Genomic DNA, 15,897 nt, shown 5'->3' on the forward strand with positions numbered 1-15,897 from the left:
GTTTAGGTAAGGATCTTTCGTCGAGCGTGAGGATATATATGGTTGCGAAGAATGGAGCTATTATGTCAATATACTCTGAAAGGAATCTAGTTAGCATGCAATGTAGCCTCTAACACTTGCCGCTATTAAGTGATTTAAGTTGCTTCGCTACACCAAGTACATTTACTTCTAAGTCAAAAATGTTGGAAGCTTTTCTTGTCATTGGTATCATTACCATTGCTGTCGCGCAATGGAGTATTGATTGTGTCTTTTCGATTAAGTACGTTTGAATTAGATGCATTGAAGTCCGCGATAAATTTCGAGCTTCTGCAAAATATAGCCAGTCTTGGAGATTTTGCGTTTTTTACATTTAGCGTGCTTTCTTCGTTGCTTCTGCAACAGCGTTCTGAGCTGTTTTATTTTGTGTACCGTAGGATATCAGATTTGTCTTTTGGTAATTTATTTGGTATATATCTCCCAATTGCCACTGTCAAAATTTCTTTGAATGAAAGTCCCATCTGCTCTACGCTTACACAGTTTGGAAGGAATGGAGACTGTCTCTTAGAAAGACATCAAGTGAACTTTTACGTGCTTTTGGACAGTGTTTCTTTTGCTGGATGCGTTCAGTCTTGCTTTAAAGACCTTGTGGTCAATAAGCCCTGTATTCGTCCCTCTTTCCTCAGGATTATTTGCTCCTAAGACGTCAAGTGTATTTTCACAACGACTTACACTTTAACTGAGATACAGAATTATTCGCTCAAAATAATTTTCGGAGGAACAATTTAATACGATTTCGGACGACGTTTTATGCTTACCACCGAATATAAACATGTTTCTTCGTCAACATATCGACGATATATTGAAGTCTTCACCAACTACATTTGTACGAATGGGTACCTACACTACTGGCCATTAGAATTGCTACACCACGAAGATGACGTTCTACAGACGCAAAATTTAACAGACAGGAAGAAGATGCTGTGATATGCAAATGATTATATTTTCAAAACATTCACACAAGGTTGGCGCCGGTGGCGACACCTACAACGTGCTGACATCAGGAAAGTTTCCAATCGATTTCTCATACACAAACAGCAGTTGACCGGCGCTGATTGGTGAAACATTGTTGTCATGCCTAGCGTAAGGAGGAGAAATGCGTACCATCACGTTTCCGACTTTGATAAAGGGACGGATTATAGCCTATCGCGATTGCGGTTTATCGTAACGCGACATTGCTGCTCGCGTTGGTCGAAATCCAATGACTGTTAGCAGAATATGCAATCGGTGGTTTCAGGAGGGTAATATGGAACGCCTTGCTGGATCCCAACGGCCTCGTATCACTAGCAGTCGAGATGACAGGCATCTTATCCGTAGGGCTGTAACGGATCATGCAGCCACGCCTCGATCCCTGCGTCAACAGATGGGGACGTTTGCAAGACAACAACCATCTGCACCAACAGTTCGACACCGTTTGCACCAGCATGGGCTATCAGCTCGGAGACCATGGCTGCGGTTACCCTTGACGCTGCGTCACAGACAGGAGCGCCTGCGATGGTATACTCTACGACGAACCTGGGTGCACGAATGGCAAAACGTCATTTTTTCGGATGAATCCAGGTTCTGTTTACAGCATCACGATGGTCGCATCCGGGTTTGGCGACATAGCGGTCGTCATCGCCATACTGGCGTATCACCCGGGGTGATGGTATGGGGTGCCACTGGTTACACGTCTCGGTCACCTCTTGTTCGCATTGACGGCACTTTGAACAGTGGACGTTACATTTCAGATGCGTTACGACCAGTGGCTCTACCCTTCATTCGATCCCTGCGAAACCCTACATTTCAGCAGGATAATCCACGACCGCATGTTGACGGTCCTGTACGGGCCTTTCTGGATACAGAAAATGTTCGACTGCTGCCCTGGCCAGCACATTCTTCAGATCTCTCACCAATTGAAAACGTCTGGTCAATGGTGGCCGAGCAGCTGGCTCGTCACAATACGTCAGTCACTTCTCTTGATGAACTGTGGCATCGTGTTGAAGTTGCATGGGCAGCTGTACCTGTACACGCCATCCAAGCTCTGTTTGACTCAATGCCCAGGCGTATCAAGGCCGTTATTACGGCCAGAGTCGGTTGTTCTGGGTACTGATTTCTCAGGATCTAAGTACCCAAATTGCGTGAAAATGTAATGATATGTCAGTTCTAGTATGATATATTTGTCCAATGAATACCCGTTTGTCATCTGCATTTTTTTTTTGGTGTAGCAATTTTAATGGCCAGTAGTGGATTTGAAACGAGACTCAAGTTTTGTTTGAATCTTTCATCAGCTGTATCATCTGAGTCAGTATGGAGGGAGTCGAAAAAAGGAAGCAATTACTACTTTATGTCAAGCGAATCCTTTATCCACACCAATTCACAGGAACTAGCTACTTCAGTTTCACTGAGAGATAATACTTCTAACAGCAAAAAACACGCTACCATCTACTGTATTAGTTTATCCTTTCTGAACACCGTTAGGTACTCTGTAAACTTTTCGGCTGAGATTGTCTCAAGCTTTAGCCAGCTTTCAGTATGTACAATGATTTTAGCTTTATTGCTTTTTATTATCACTAGGATCTATGGTTCTTTCCCAACACAGCACCGACAATTTACAACTATAATATCGATGGTTCCTTGGTTTACCCTCGTCCTGTGTTTGACTGCAGGTTTCGAGACTGAAGCCCCTTCTGCGCTCTCCAGAGACAGTCTGAACCCACATAACCGCCTGTCCACTCCACACAGGGGCCGCTAATCGTGTAGCCGCCCCCTTTATGTGCTATAGTGTGCAGAACACCGATATTGATGGACGGGGTCCACAGTACACGTGTGTATGGGACCGCTTTTGCGTATAATGGCTTGCAGTGTATTTGACTCTCTGTGCGTCTTATGGTGAGCAGGATGAAATGAAGAGAATGCGAGACCTACTGTACGTACGAGTACTATGGCATGCAACGTACAGCTTAGATGGGACAGACAGCACTGTGGCTGGGTAAGCGCGAGCTTCGGACCAAATGCTTCGTTTTACTAACAACTATCTACATTGCAACAGCGCATACACGCATAAACTAGGCATACACTTGTGCTGTTCTTCAAATCAGTTATCTTCAAATGAAGCAACAATTTAAAAAAAAAACTTGCCCCATAGCAATAAAATGATAAAAAACTTCAAGGTGGCCCTAAGAACGTATAATAGTGCTTAACCAAGTTAATCAGAAGTCCACCGACAAATTGTCAGAGGTGGTAATATGGACCAAAAAAAAACAAAAAAATGTCAAGTAAACATGGGTTCTAAAATGTATACCTTAATATGTATAAGCTCTTGCTCATCTTCACTACTGCGCAAAACATCTCTTCTACTGAAAAGGTGCCCAAAGCTCTTAGTGTCTGCATTTGAGCCCATATTTACTTGACATTACTTTCTTGTTTTGCTCTAGACTAACTCCTGCAAAAATATGGAAAGCAAAGAGGTTGCATTAGTACAGATGTATTTCACAGTATCGAAGATGAACAAGTGCTCCACAGCTCTTAACTTGTGCGTTTTAGAGTCCGTGTTTACAATACCCTTTTTCCTTGTTTTCACGCTTACCACAATCTCTGAACGTCTCTCTGTGCAGTTCTGTTTCACCCTGTACACAGGGCGACATATTTAACGCAGGCCACTCCAAATACATACAGAATGAATAAAGTGCAGTGTTCGCCAAGTTATAGCGGACAGTACGGCGAATTTCCTGACTTTCGAAAGTAATTTTTATCGTTTATAGACGCCGAATTACGACATCGACTTTGTTTTCTCCTATTGGATCTTTTTCTGTGGCATTTGAAAGAAGATTTTAAGAGAACTTCTAGAACATAACGTGTATTGGGCTTGACCAAACAGTATCGAAATAACAGCGATTCAAACCGTTGTCTCACCGTCAGTAGAAGAGTTCCACAAACGCTTGCCCTGTTACAGCAATTGTAAGCAAACAAGTAACTTAGGTTCGGTTCGTGTGTTTATTATCATGTCTGTCGTACCAAGTGCTCAAAGCGCTATCGTTGGCAACTGCTACACGGTATAAAGTTATTCTGGAGAAACAATACTGCACGTGGAATTTCATCTGAGTTAACGGAAGCGGCAATTGTTATAAGGCATTTTATGCCTTGTGGAGTCGTCGGTCTTTCCTAATAGACTCGTGTTTTAGTTTACGCCACAGATAAGACTGTAGCGTTAAGTTTGGTGAGTGCGCAGACCATTCTGCGTTTCCTGAACGACCGTTCTAGTGCTCTCCAAATGCTCTGTTAAGAGGCTCTGACATTACATGTGCGGAATGGGAGGGTATGTCCGTCATGTTGGTACCACACTGATTGCCTTATGTGCAGTGGGATTCCTTCCAATAACTATGGTAGCCCTATATCTTAGAAACTCGGGGTACTTGACTGTATTTAGATTACCATCGTAGAACAGTAATCAATGAAGCAGATCTTGAAAAACGCGCACCAAACATTGACAGACCAAGAACATGGTTTTTATCGACTTCTTTGAGTCAGCGTGGATTTTCAACTGACGATTAGTGAATATTGTGAAGATTGACTTGCTCGTGGTTTCTAAATGATGATTCTTCTTGAAACAAAATTTTGCATAGATAAGCTGCATCACATTGCGCTTTTCGTAGATAACATTCGGAGAACTGTAACAAATTTTGCAATGAAGCTGTAAATGCAGTGAAACGTGAAGAGAATGAAATGAATTGGAATGTGATGTTCGCAGCACTCGTTGTTTGTTCTCTCTCGCACTTTCGAGATGCCTCTCACAAGGGGAGGCCGCCAATTGTGAAATTCAGATTCGATTCATACTGCGCATAATAAAAGCTCATGGCCAGAGGTGTAATGTGGCAAAGCACCAAGATGCACTTCTCAGCCGTTGTCGAGAAAATCGACAGTTAAAAGAAACCGTTGCGGTGAAATTTCTCTCTACGATTATTAACATTCTCCAGCGTCGTGGGGCAGCGGTAAGCGCTCGGGTTCGTAATCCAAAAGTCGCCGGATCGAATCTCGCGCCATGCAATTTTTTTTATAATTAGTTTTTTGTAAATTGCTTATGCATGTTGGTGAAGGCGGATCGCTCTCCAATTGTACCGCCTCCATTTTTCCGTTTGTTTAATAGGGTGTACCAAAGCTCTCCCGTCCGCACTGATTTTCGACGATGTTATAAGTTGCGCTAGGTTCAAATGGTTCTGAGCACTATGGGACTTAACATCTGTGGTCATCAGTCCCCTAGAACGTAGAACTACTTAAACCTAACTAACCTAAGGACATCACACACATCCATGCCCGTGGCAGGATTCGAACCTGCGACCGTAGCAGTCGCGCGGTTCCGGACTGAGCGCCCTAACCGCGAGACCACCGCGGCCGGCAGTTGCGCTAGGGACCGCATCTACGTTCTTTCGAAGTTAGCAGGCAACTACGCTAGTTATGCAGCGGCTCGTTTCGGCCCATTCAACGTCTGTTCTTCAAGTGTAACGAGCGAGTAACGGAGTTTATATTTCATACCTGCCACAGCAAATTTGTGCTCGTGGGGTGTCTATTCTAATTCGAACGTTTGACTTTACGCTATACGCATTCGTTTCGGAAAATCGTTTCTACGTCTTTCGTTAACTATACGTGGTTAACATTATGAAGACAATTAATAACATTTGTGAAATACAACTTCGTTTACGGAAAACATAATGATGTTCGAAGTCGCCAGTTTTTCCACGACAAACGACTTTCAACAACTTATTATATGCATAATTGCTGCAACTGATTGCCGGGATATATATATATATATATATATATATATATATATATATATATATATATATATATATATATATTTGAATTACAAAAAACAAATACTAAAAAAAAAGTTGCATGGCGCGAGATTCGATCCGGCGACCTCTGGATTACGAAGGCGAGCGCTTACCGCTGCACCACGACGCTCTAGAAAGTTATTAATCGTAGAGAGTATTTCACCGCAACGGTTTCTTTTAACTGTCGATTTTCTCGACAACGGCAGAGAAGTGCATCTTGGTGCTTTGCCACATTACACCTCTGGCCATGAGCTTTTATTATGCGCAGTATGAATCGAATCTGAATTTCACAATTGGCGGCCTCCCCTTGTCAGTGACATTTGTATTGTGTTTTACTGCTGCTAAAATATTAGTTTCATTTCTTTCATCACTTGCTCTTCTGTTTCAAATGGTTCAAATGGCTCTGAGCACTATGGGACTCAACTGCTGTGGTCATCAGTCCCCTAGACCTTAGAACTACTTAAACCTAACTAAACTAAGGACATCACACACATCCATGCCCGAGGCAGGATTCGAACCTGCGACCGAAGCAGTCGCACGGTTCCTGACTGCGCGCCTAGAACCGCGAGACCACCGCGGCCGGCTCTTCTGTTTCATTGGCATACTTTATTCTCCACACTTCCAGCTTCTAGAACGTTTTTTATATGTTTGCAAAGACCGCTCGTGAGTGCTTGGCACTGGCTGGATATGCTTCAGCATACTGCCTCGCCGCTGCTCTAATAGTTTGGCGACAGTCGCCGTAAACGATACTCACTTTTTCGACTCCCGTATACACTGTGAACGTCAGAGTAGCTTTACGAGCAACAACAGCAGAGCGCAGACTGATGGACTTCTAGGGCTCAGGCAAGCACAAGAATCAAACCATTTACGTGTTTTTTACATTTGCTGTAATAAGTCAGACGTTTGTGGAACTACTTCTCCTGACGGCAAGGCAGTGGTTTGCGGTGCTGTTATTTTGATACTATCTGACGTTACGTTGTTGGAGTTCTGAAAAAATCCAAGTCGGTGTCGTAATTCGGCATCATAACAGATAAAAATTACTTGCGACCGTCAAGAAATTCGCCATACCTTCCGCCATAACTTGCCGAAAACCGCACCTCAATATACGAGCGTAATCCCAAAAGTAAGATCTTCTAAAGACCTGGCCGGCCGGAGTGGCCGAGCGGTTCTAGGCGCTTCAGTCTGGAACCGCGCGACCGTTACGGTCGCTGGTTCGAATCCTGCCTCGGGCATGGATGTGTGTGATGTCCTTAGGTTAGTTAGGTTTAAGTAGTTCTAAGTTCTAGGGGACTGATGACCTCAGCTGTTAAGTCCCATAGTACTCAGAGCCATTTTCTATAGACCTGTTTATTTCTACAACGGTTTACATCAGTTTACAACTTGAACATTTAGCTAGTTTTCGACATAATCACCATTTTTGTCGATGCATTTTTGTGGACGCTGTGACAGTTTTTGTATGCCCATGTCATACCAGCTCACCGCCATGCTGTTCAGAAAGTTATGAACCTCGTCGGAACTGAATCGCTTTCCGGCCAAATGTTCTTTTGACCTAGGGAACAGGTGATAGTCACTGGGCGCCAAGTCAGGACTATAAGGTGGTTAGGTGATTATGTTCCACTGAAACTGTCGCAGGAGAGCGTTGTGTGGGCGGGCGTTGTCATGGAGAATGTGTATGCCCTTGCTCAACATTCTTCTTCTCCGGTTCTGAATTGCCCGTTTCAGTTTCTTCAGAGTCTCACAGTACTCGTCAGCGTTAACTGTCGTCCCAGCGATTCAGCTCTGATGACGATCTGAAAGAAGAGGTTCATAACTTTCTGAACAGCATTACGGCGAGCTGGTATGACATGGGTATACAAAAACTGCCAGAGCGTCTAAAAAAATGCGTCGTCAAAAATGGTGATTATGTCGAAAATTAGCTAAATATTCAAGCTGTAAACTGATGTAAACCATTGTAGAAAAAAATGGCTCTGAGCACTATGGGACTTAACTTTTGAGGTCATCAGTCCCCTAGAGCTTAGAACTACTTAAACCTAACTAACCTAAGGACATCACACACATCCATGCCCGAGGCAGGATTCGAACCTGCGACCGTAGCGGTCGCGCTATTCCGAACTGTAGCGCCTAGAACTACTCGGCCACTCCGGCCGGCAAACCATTGTAGAAATAAACATGTCTATGTACTTATAAAAAATAGGAGACCTTACTTTTGGGATTACCCTCGTATTTATTCATTGTAGATATACGCGTATTTGGAGGGGACTGTCTTAGCTGCCCCGGTCTGTCCACAGGGTGTTCAGAAACAGTCTGTAAAGATTGCAAGTGTGTTACAGGGGAGGTTGTGATGAGAAATGACTGTTAAGAAAAAATTCGATAGCTTGCGCCGTTTCTAAATTATTTAGCACTGACACTAGCCAGTCACGTTATCGCGCGCGCAAATTCAAGCTGTCTGCCAGAGACAGTGTCGCCAGACGTGTTCTTTGTTTGGTTTCCTCAAACCGAACATAGTTTTTGCTCACCTCGCTTATATTTATCACTTCCGAAAAGGTAATGAGTGTTTCAACAAGTGGTAACTCACGAACGCACATATGTCTCTGTATTACCGCTTTAAGCACCTGCAAGTGTTCGAATCCGCGCGCGACGACCTGATTGGCCAACTTCAATTCTAAATAACTCGGAAACGACGCAACGTATCGAATTTTTTCTTAACAGTCAAATTCTCGTCACAAACTCCCCCGTAACACCGTTAGAGGCTTTTCAGACAGTTTCTCACCATCTTCCTTAAGAGCCAGTGAAATAAAGGAGACAGATTAAAAGGTATAAGTAAAATTGTTGTTATTTTAAAAAAAAATTGCGATTGCCTACGAAACCATGACTGTATCCAGGCGTGCAACTCTTCGTCCGAAGCAAATCAATGGCTACGAATGTCTCTCTTCAGGGCTCCAAAAATATGGCAATGCCGTAGGCAAGGATTGGCGGCTCTCTGGAGGGTGTATAAAGGCTCCACAGAAAAACGTCTGCAGTGTACTAGAGCAACGAGCTAACGGGCCGCTAAATACCGAGGTTATCAGCAAGTGTACTCGAAACAATTTTGTCGAATGAGGGCGCTACTTTCGTCTTTCTTCGGTTTACTCTCAATCCACATTCTGGACTCATTAGGCTTTTCATTCCATCCAACAGATCTTTTATTTCTTCTTGACTTTCACTGAGAATAGCTGTGCAATACTGTAATTGTAAATATGGAGGAATATGAATGGCAGGCAATAGTTAAGGAGGAAGTGAGAAGCATTGCAGCCTATCCCTCATGCTATTGAAACTGAATTTAAGCAAGCAGAAAAGGAAACTAAGGAGAAATTCTGTAAAGTGTTTGTGGTTTAGGGAGGAGTAATGAAAAAGTAAAAATAAAATAAATAAATAAATAAAAATCTTTAAGGTTTGCACATGGTGCTGCAATTTTGTGACAGACAGTACAGGACTTGTAATATCAGACGAACGGAATAGACACCATCTTAAATGAGGGCTACAAGATGTACATAAGAAAAATACAAATACAGGATACTAGATCGTAGTCTAATTACTTTACGTTACTTTTGGGGAATTAATTAAAGAATTAGGCGCCGGCTGGTGTGGCCGAGCGGTTCTAGGCGCTTCAGTTCGGAACCGCGCGACCGCTTCGGTAGCAGATTCGAAACCTGCCTCGGGCATGGATATGTATGATGTCCTTAGGGTAGTTAGGTTTAAGTAATTCTAAGTTCTAGGGGACTGATGGCATCTGATGTTAAGTCACATTATGCTCAGAGCCATTTGAACCATTTAAAGAATTAGGCGATAAAAGTAGCAGTACTATTTGGAAGCAAAATTACTAATTACGAATGAACGAGGATGTGAAAAGCGAAATGGCAACAGCACGAAAACAATTTCAAAGAAAGAGAAATACGTTACACTATCATTAAAGTAATTTGCAATTGACATTTCAGCGAGTTAGTTCGTTGATTTGTGGAAGGGAACCAAACAGCGAGATCATTGGTCCATCGATTTAGGGAAGGATGGGGAAGGAAGTCGGACGTGCCCTGTCAAAGGAACCATCCCGGCGTTTGCCTAAGCGATTTAGGGAAATAATGGAAAACCTAAATCAGGATGGCCGGACGCGTCTTTGAACGGTCGTCCTGCCCTATGCGAGTCCAGAGTGCTAACCATTCAGCGAGTCGAGCGGTCAGTGCCAACTAGCAGTCAGTCGTAGCCTTTTCTCGACCGCCAGGCTCTCGCTGTTTTGCCTGTTTTCTGGGTACCCACAAAGCCTTGTGAAAGAATAATTGGTTTCTCAGCACGGTCCTCCCCAAAAATGGCAGCCTGTCAGTAGCAAAATAATTTTATTCAGCCTGTAGTACTGGGTATATATTTAAATGTTATTAAGTTATTTTCTCTATACACTTTTCTGGAGCTGTAATAGCACACCTCCTCCAGCTGTAACATAACTAAAGCCGATAACTTTCGTTGTTTTAAAACTGCAGTCTTCTTTCTTTCTAATTTCGTTAAGTTATTTTGCGATCGAATACATGCTCACTCGAGCAAAATACGTAGGTAATTCAGAGAGTAAGTTACACATGTCGTCCCATGATAACACAACTGCGCAACAAGAACAGCACATTGTCAAAAGAAACTACACGTTCCCAATTCCCTGCAGACGCAGTTGTGCTGCGACAAGGATAGGAGATGCACCATAATGTGTGAATGAAATGGCACGACAACTTGAAACGTACTCCAAATGCGAAGTACCCATAACAACTCCATTTTTGTGGGCAAAATGCCTGAGTTTCACAATTAGTAACTTACATGTTCCACAGATCATTTGAAAAAACCTTTAATCGAAATATTGTAGAACGAATCAGTTTATATGATATGCATAAACGTTTAGTGTTAACGTTAACGAACAAATTATTGTTTTACTCTTACTCATACAACAACACTTTTTTTAATGGCTACCAGCTTTTAAGTAGAAGCTAGTCAGAGGAATAGAATGAGTTAGGAGTTGTGCAGGAGAAATCATTTTAAGTTAGATTTAAGATTTCTGCTACCTCTCAGATGTTTTACGTTATTGGGCAAATGATCGAAGATTTTTCTTGCCATACATTGAACTCCTTTCTGAACCACTGACAGCTTTAATAATGGCCAAGGAAAGTCATTTTTCCCTCTAGCGTTTTAGTTATGTACAGTCGTGGACAAAACGAGCGAGACCCCTCGCCTTTTCGTTATGCTGATCCGCACGGCTTTAAAGTCTGCTACACAGCATAACAGGCAAGGCGACCAAGTGCTACCAACATACTATGCACAGGCGTGAAATTGACAAACTATCTGAACTTTTTTAGACTGTTTTCCATAATTTGTAAGACTATATTAATGCTGATTAATGTGTTAAACACAACACGTAAATAAAGACAGAAATGAAAGAAGAAACGCTAATTGGTATGAACTGTACCAATAAAAATGAATTTCAACTTATAGAGAAAACATAACTGTTTTAGTAAGACAAAGAACCCCAGATCGTTACGAATTAGCAAAATATTATCCGCATTCGGCCGCGAAACGGTCTGTGTCAACGTTCAGACCAGTCACACTGGATTACTGTTGCTGACCTACCACGAAAGTGTGCAAATTTAGCAATGCGTGAAGATTCATAACGAAATTCAGTTAAAAATCATTCAGTGACACACTTAAGTCAATTCCATTATTGACAGAAGCGGAAAAAGTAGGCAGTAACATGTATTAAATTCTACAAAAGTGTTATATTGACATCCACAGTATAGAATAAAGGTAGCGATAAAATGTATTGGGGGCGCGAGAATTTCTTAAAATTGCTTTACTGATATTCTAACTGCCTCCATCGAGATTAGAACCGAAAACAAACCAGACCTTCCTTTCACTACACTAGCAGACAACCCAGGCAAACAGCCCTCTATTATTACCCCTGATATGAATAATCCGGCAATTTCGCAATGAAAATGGCAAAATGAACTGTAGTTTCTGTTGCATAGAGCTTTCTGGACTCAAAAAGATGAATTTTCTACCTTTATGTCACCGCTCATGTGACAGTCATTCGCGATGTTTATCGAAATAACAAAATACTGTTATTAGCGAGTAAGTTTAGTAGGATAATTCTGCACCACCCCAGGAAATAAACGGCTACATAGCTGCCAAACGTATTCTACACTGTTTAGAATTCTCCACTAGGCCCGCCACAGCCAGAAAATGTTCATTAGCTGAAGTGTTTCTTAAGCTAGCTAGCAATGGGAATGTTCGCACTTCTAAAACGCGGTGGCATTAATACCGGGATGTGAATTACCAAGTGTATATGCAAACAGATTCTATTTGCATTCTTGTAAACGTGATTTGGATCGAAAGCGTAGCTACGATTAATATGCTAATGTATCGACTGCAACTGGAACATTTCGAATAAAGAGCAGGGGGTGTTATTTATGCGGCCCTCATCTTCAGTAACTGTCGTAGCTGTTTTCGTTGTTAGGATTTCGTCACCTAAACCGGTAAAAACGGAACCCTACTATTCTCACTTTCTTGACCGTCTATCGGTCTACCCAACCCTTAAAACCCGTTTACCTCGAGAACGGGTAGACATAATAAGCGGAGATGTATCGCATTTCTTGCGGTAACCGGTCACTTGGTGGTGTAAAAAAAGTGAGCTTCTATGTCAACGCAATCTAAAGATACGGCCGTTTATGTAAAGAAAGTTTACGTGAAAGGTCAAAAAATGGCTCCAAGAAATGTGCGACCAAACTGCTTAGGTCATCAGCACCTAGACCTAGAACTACTTAAACCTACCTAACCTAACACACATCCATGCTCGGGGAAGGATTCGAACTGACGGCGCAAGCAGCCGCGCGATCCGCGATATGACGCTGTTGAAAGCACGGCTAACCCGCGCCGGCAAGCTGTTAATATCTTCTGATGTTGCTAAGAATTAATTTACTTCTGGTGAATGATTTTATGCGCAGTTCATTTAAGATAGAATAACTAAAATATATTTGATGTTACGGAAGACGAAGGACGCCTAATTCATTTCCCTCACTTTATTTATGATGTTAGATTCGCAATCTGAGCATACGTATTATCCATAACAACACTTTAGCGCCACATAGATATGTGATTGCAACACATCTGCGTACACTTGAGATATTTCGTTTCCCATGAAGTGGTGGCAGACGATGCCTTGGTGTCTTCGAAGCGCGAGCTTCGTCGGTGTAAGATATCTCAGCACAGCTGAGCGAACATTAATCCAGTATGACTGGTCTGAACGTTGACACAGACCGTTTCGCGGCCGAATGCGGATAATATTTTGCTAATTCGTAACGATCTGGGGTTCTTTGTCTTACTAAAACAGTTATGTTTTCTCTATAAGTTGAAATTCATTTTTATTGGTACAATTCATACCAATTAGCGTTTCTTCTTTCATTTCTGTCTTTATTTACGTGTTGTGTTTAACACATTAATCAGCATTAATATAGTCTTACAAATTATGGAAAACAGTCTAAAAAAGTTCAGATAGTTTGTCAATTTCACGCCTGTGCATAGTATGTTGGTAGCACTTGGTCGCCTTGCCTGTTATGCTGTGTAGCAGACTTTAAAGCCGTGCGGATCAGCATAACGAAAAGGCGAGGGGTCTCGCTCGTTTTGTCCACGACTGTACATCATTTTCCTTCTCAAATTGTGATGTACTGTTTATGATTAATTTCACTAGCGAATAATTGTACTGTGATGGCGCAGTTACAATGCCTAGCTCTTGAAGAGGTAATTATATAACATCTGCGGGTGAACACCACACACTCACATTCAAATTCTGGCGGCATATGGACCAAACGCGATGTCGCATCCAACCGTGGTGAAATGGTGCCAACAATTTGACCAGAGCGGCACTTACGCTAGTGATGCTGATAGGAAAGTCGAGGTCTTGCACCACGCGCTTTCTAACTTTCCGGCAAGTTGAAAGAACATCAGCGGGGAAAAGAGATTTTCCGACGATGACGACATTCACACAACGGCTTTCGAGTTGCTTCCTGACCAAGAAGGGGCATTCTGTCGTAGAGGAACTGAACCATAGGTAGAATGTTTGGGCAGCAGTTTGCAGTGATTGTTGAAAAATATTGTCGTGTACCTGTGTCACTTTGACGAGCAACACAGCATTTAATAAGTTACTTATCATGCCATATTAATGTAGGGGGGAGAGGGTTAATGGAGGGGAGGAGGTTCGGGGGAATGGAATATCGCTTAATAAAGGGAAAGTTGGGGTCTTCCACCGACAAATAGGTAATGTTGCTTAAAGTAGCTTTTGATAACTATTTTGGAGTTCAGGGTAAAAAAATGTGTATTACGAAATAATAAGACGCCCATTTTAAGCTAACTATATTTATTGGTCTAGATAGTAAGCTGTTTGCCGCTGTTATTATTTTGTTAAAATGTGTTTGAAATACATTGCAACCTATATAGCTACATAATTAAAAAGAAAGATTGAATCTGTTGGAGTAATATATTCGCTGATTTCTGAAGTCATTTTATCCAGTGTATTTAGATACTCCATAGCCTCCCCCCCCTCCCCCCCCCCCCTTTCCACCGCCACTGAATGATCTCTCGGTCTTAACTGGTAGCAGTAGCGTCGAGTACACGCAGATTGAGAAGTGCGCTCGCACTGTTGTGGTTGTTTGAGAAATAAATGCAACGTAAGTAGTGAAGGTATTTCCACTGCCTGCATTATTTCAAATGTCATTTCTTATCCAGTAGCGGCCGATAGAGTGAAAAAGAATGGAATGAGGGGAGTATTTTTGTATTAGAGAGAGTAGCGTTGTATAGAAGTGAAACGTGATCGATAAGCAACAAAGACAAGATGAGATTACAGTGTGGTGCTAAAGGAAAATGCTGAAGATTGGCTGGGCAAATATGACGTGTTATGACGTAGCGTTGAATCGAAATGGAGAGAAAAGAAATGTATGGTACAACTTCACAAAACAGGGGGGGGGGGGGGGTAAATTGATGGGGCACATACTGAAGCATCAGGTTCAAATGGTTCAAATGGCTCTGAGCACTATGGGACTCAACTGCTGTGGTCATAAGTCCCCTAGAACTTAGAACTACTTAAACCTAACTAACCTAAGGACAGCACACAACACCCAGCCATCACGAGGCAGAGAAAATCCCTGACCCCGCCGGGAATCGAACCCGGGAACCCGGGCGTGGGAAGCGAGAACGCTACCGCACGACCACGAGATGCGGGCGAAGCATCAGGGAGCAGTTAATTTTGTCATGGAGGAAAATGTGTAGCGGGAAGGTCTAAAAGGGAAACCGTAAGTATGGGATCTAACGGATGCTTGTAGTATTTATGTTCATGAGACAGACTAGAGAGGAAAACAAGATGAACAGACAGCAAGAAATTTCGTGCCGTGACAGCGCCCCACGAGCATGTCATCCGAAGCCAGACAGATTGCCTCACTTTTGTACCATGACGGGAATCAGCCCAGCCAAGATGGCATTGTGAGTACAGCAGTATGACACACGCCTACTTCCCGTACAGTGAGTCACGTACTGTTGATTACCAGCCGCGTCCTCCCATTGGTCACTCCGGCGGGCCCGGCATGGAATTTCCAAGCCTGTGAACCCGCGTTCACACAAACAACTTTAATGACGGTCACACAGGACGCCACACATTCTACTTAGTGGCACAATTTTCAAAACTGCTAGTTATGACGTTAGAGCCCTGAGGCGAGAGTAAAAGGTCAATAAAAAGAAAAATATTGGATTCTAAAACGGATTTTGCAGATAAATAAAAAGGAGGCATTAAATAAAGTTATGTATATATAACACTCGGACAACAGCACTCGATGACAAAAATGGTGTCTGCTAAGGCAAACCAACAAACAGTTGTCTTGCAGATATGATCGGCACACTTACCACACCTCTGAGATTTTCGAATTTAATTATATTCTTTAACACCTCTACTTTTTTATTTGCGCACCTGTCACATCCCACTCGAGGAATACTTCTTACAGTTTTC

Source organism: Schistocerca nitens, chromosome 2, assembly GCF_023898315.1.
Source record: "Schistocerca nitens isolate TAMUIC-IGC-003100 chromosome 2, iqSchNite1.1, whole genome shotgun sequence".
NCBI lineage: Eukaryota > Metazoa > Arthropoda > Insecta > Orthoptera > Acrididae > Schistocerca > Schistocerca nitens.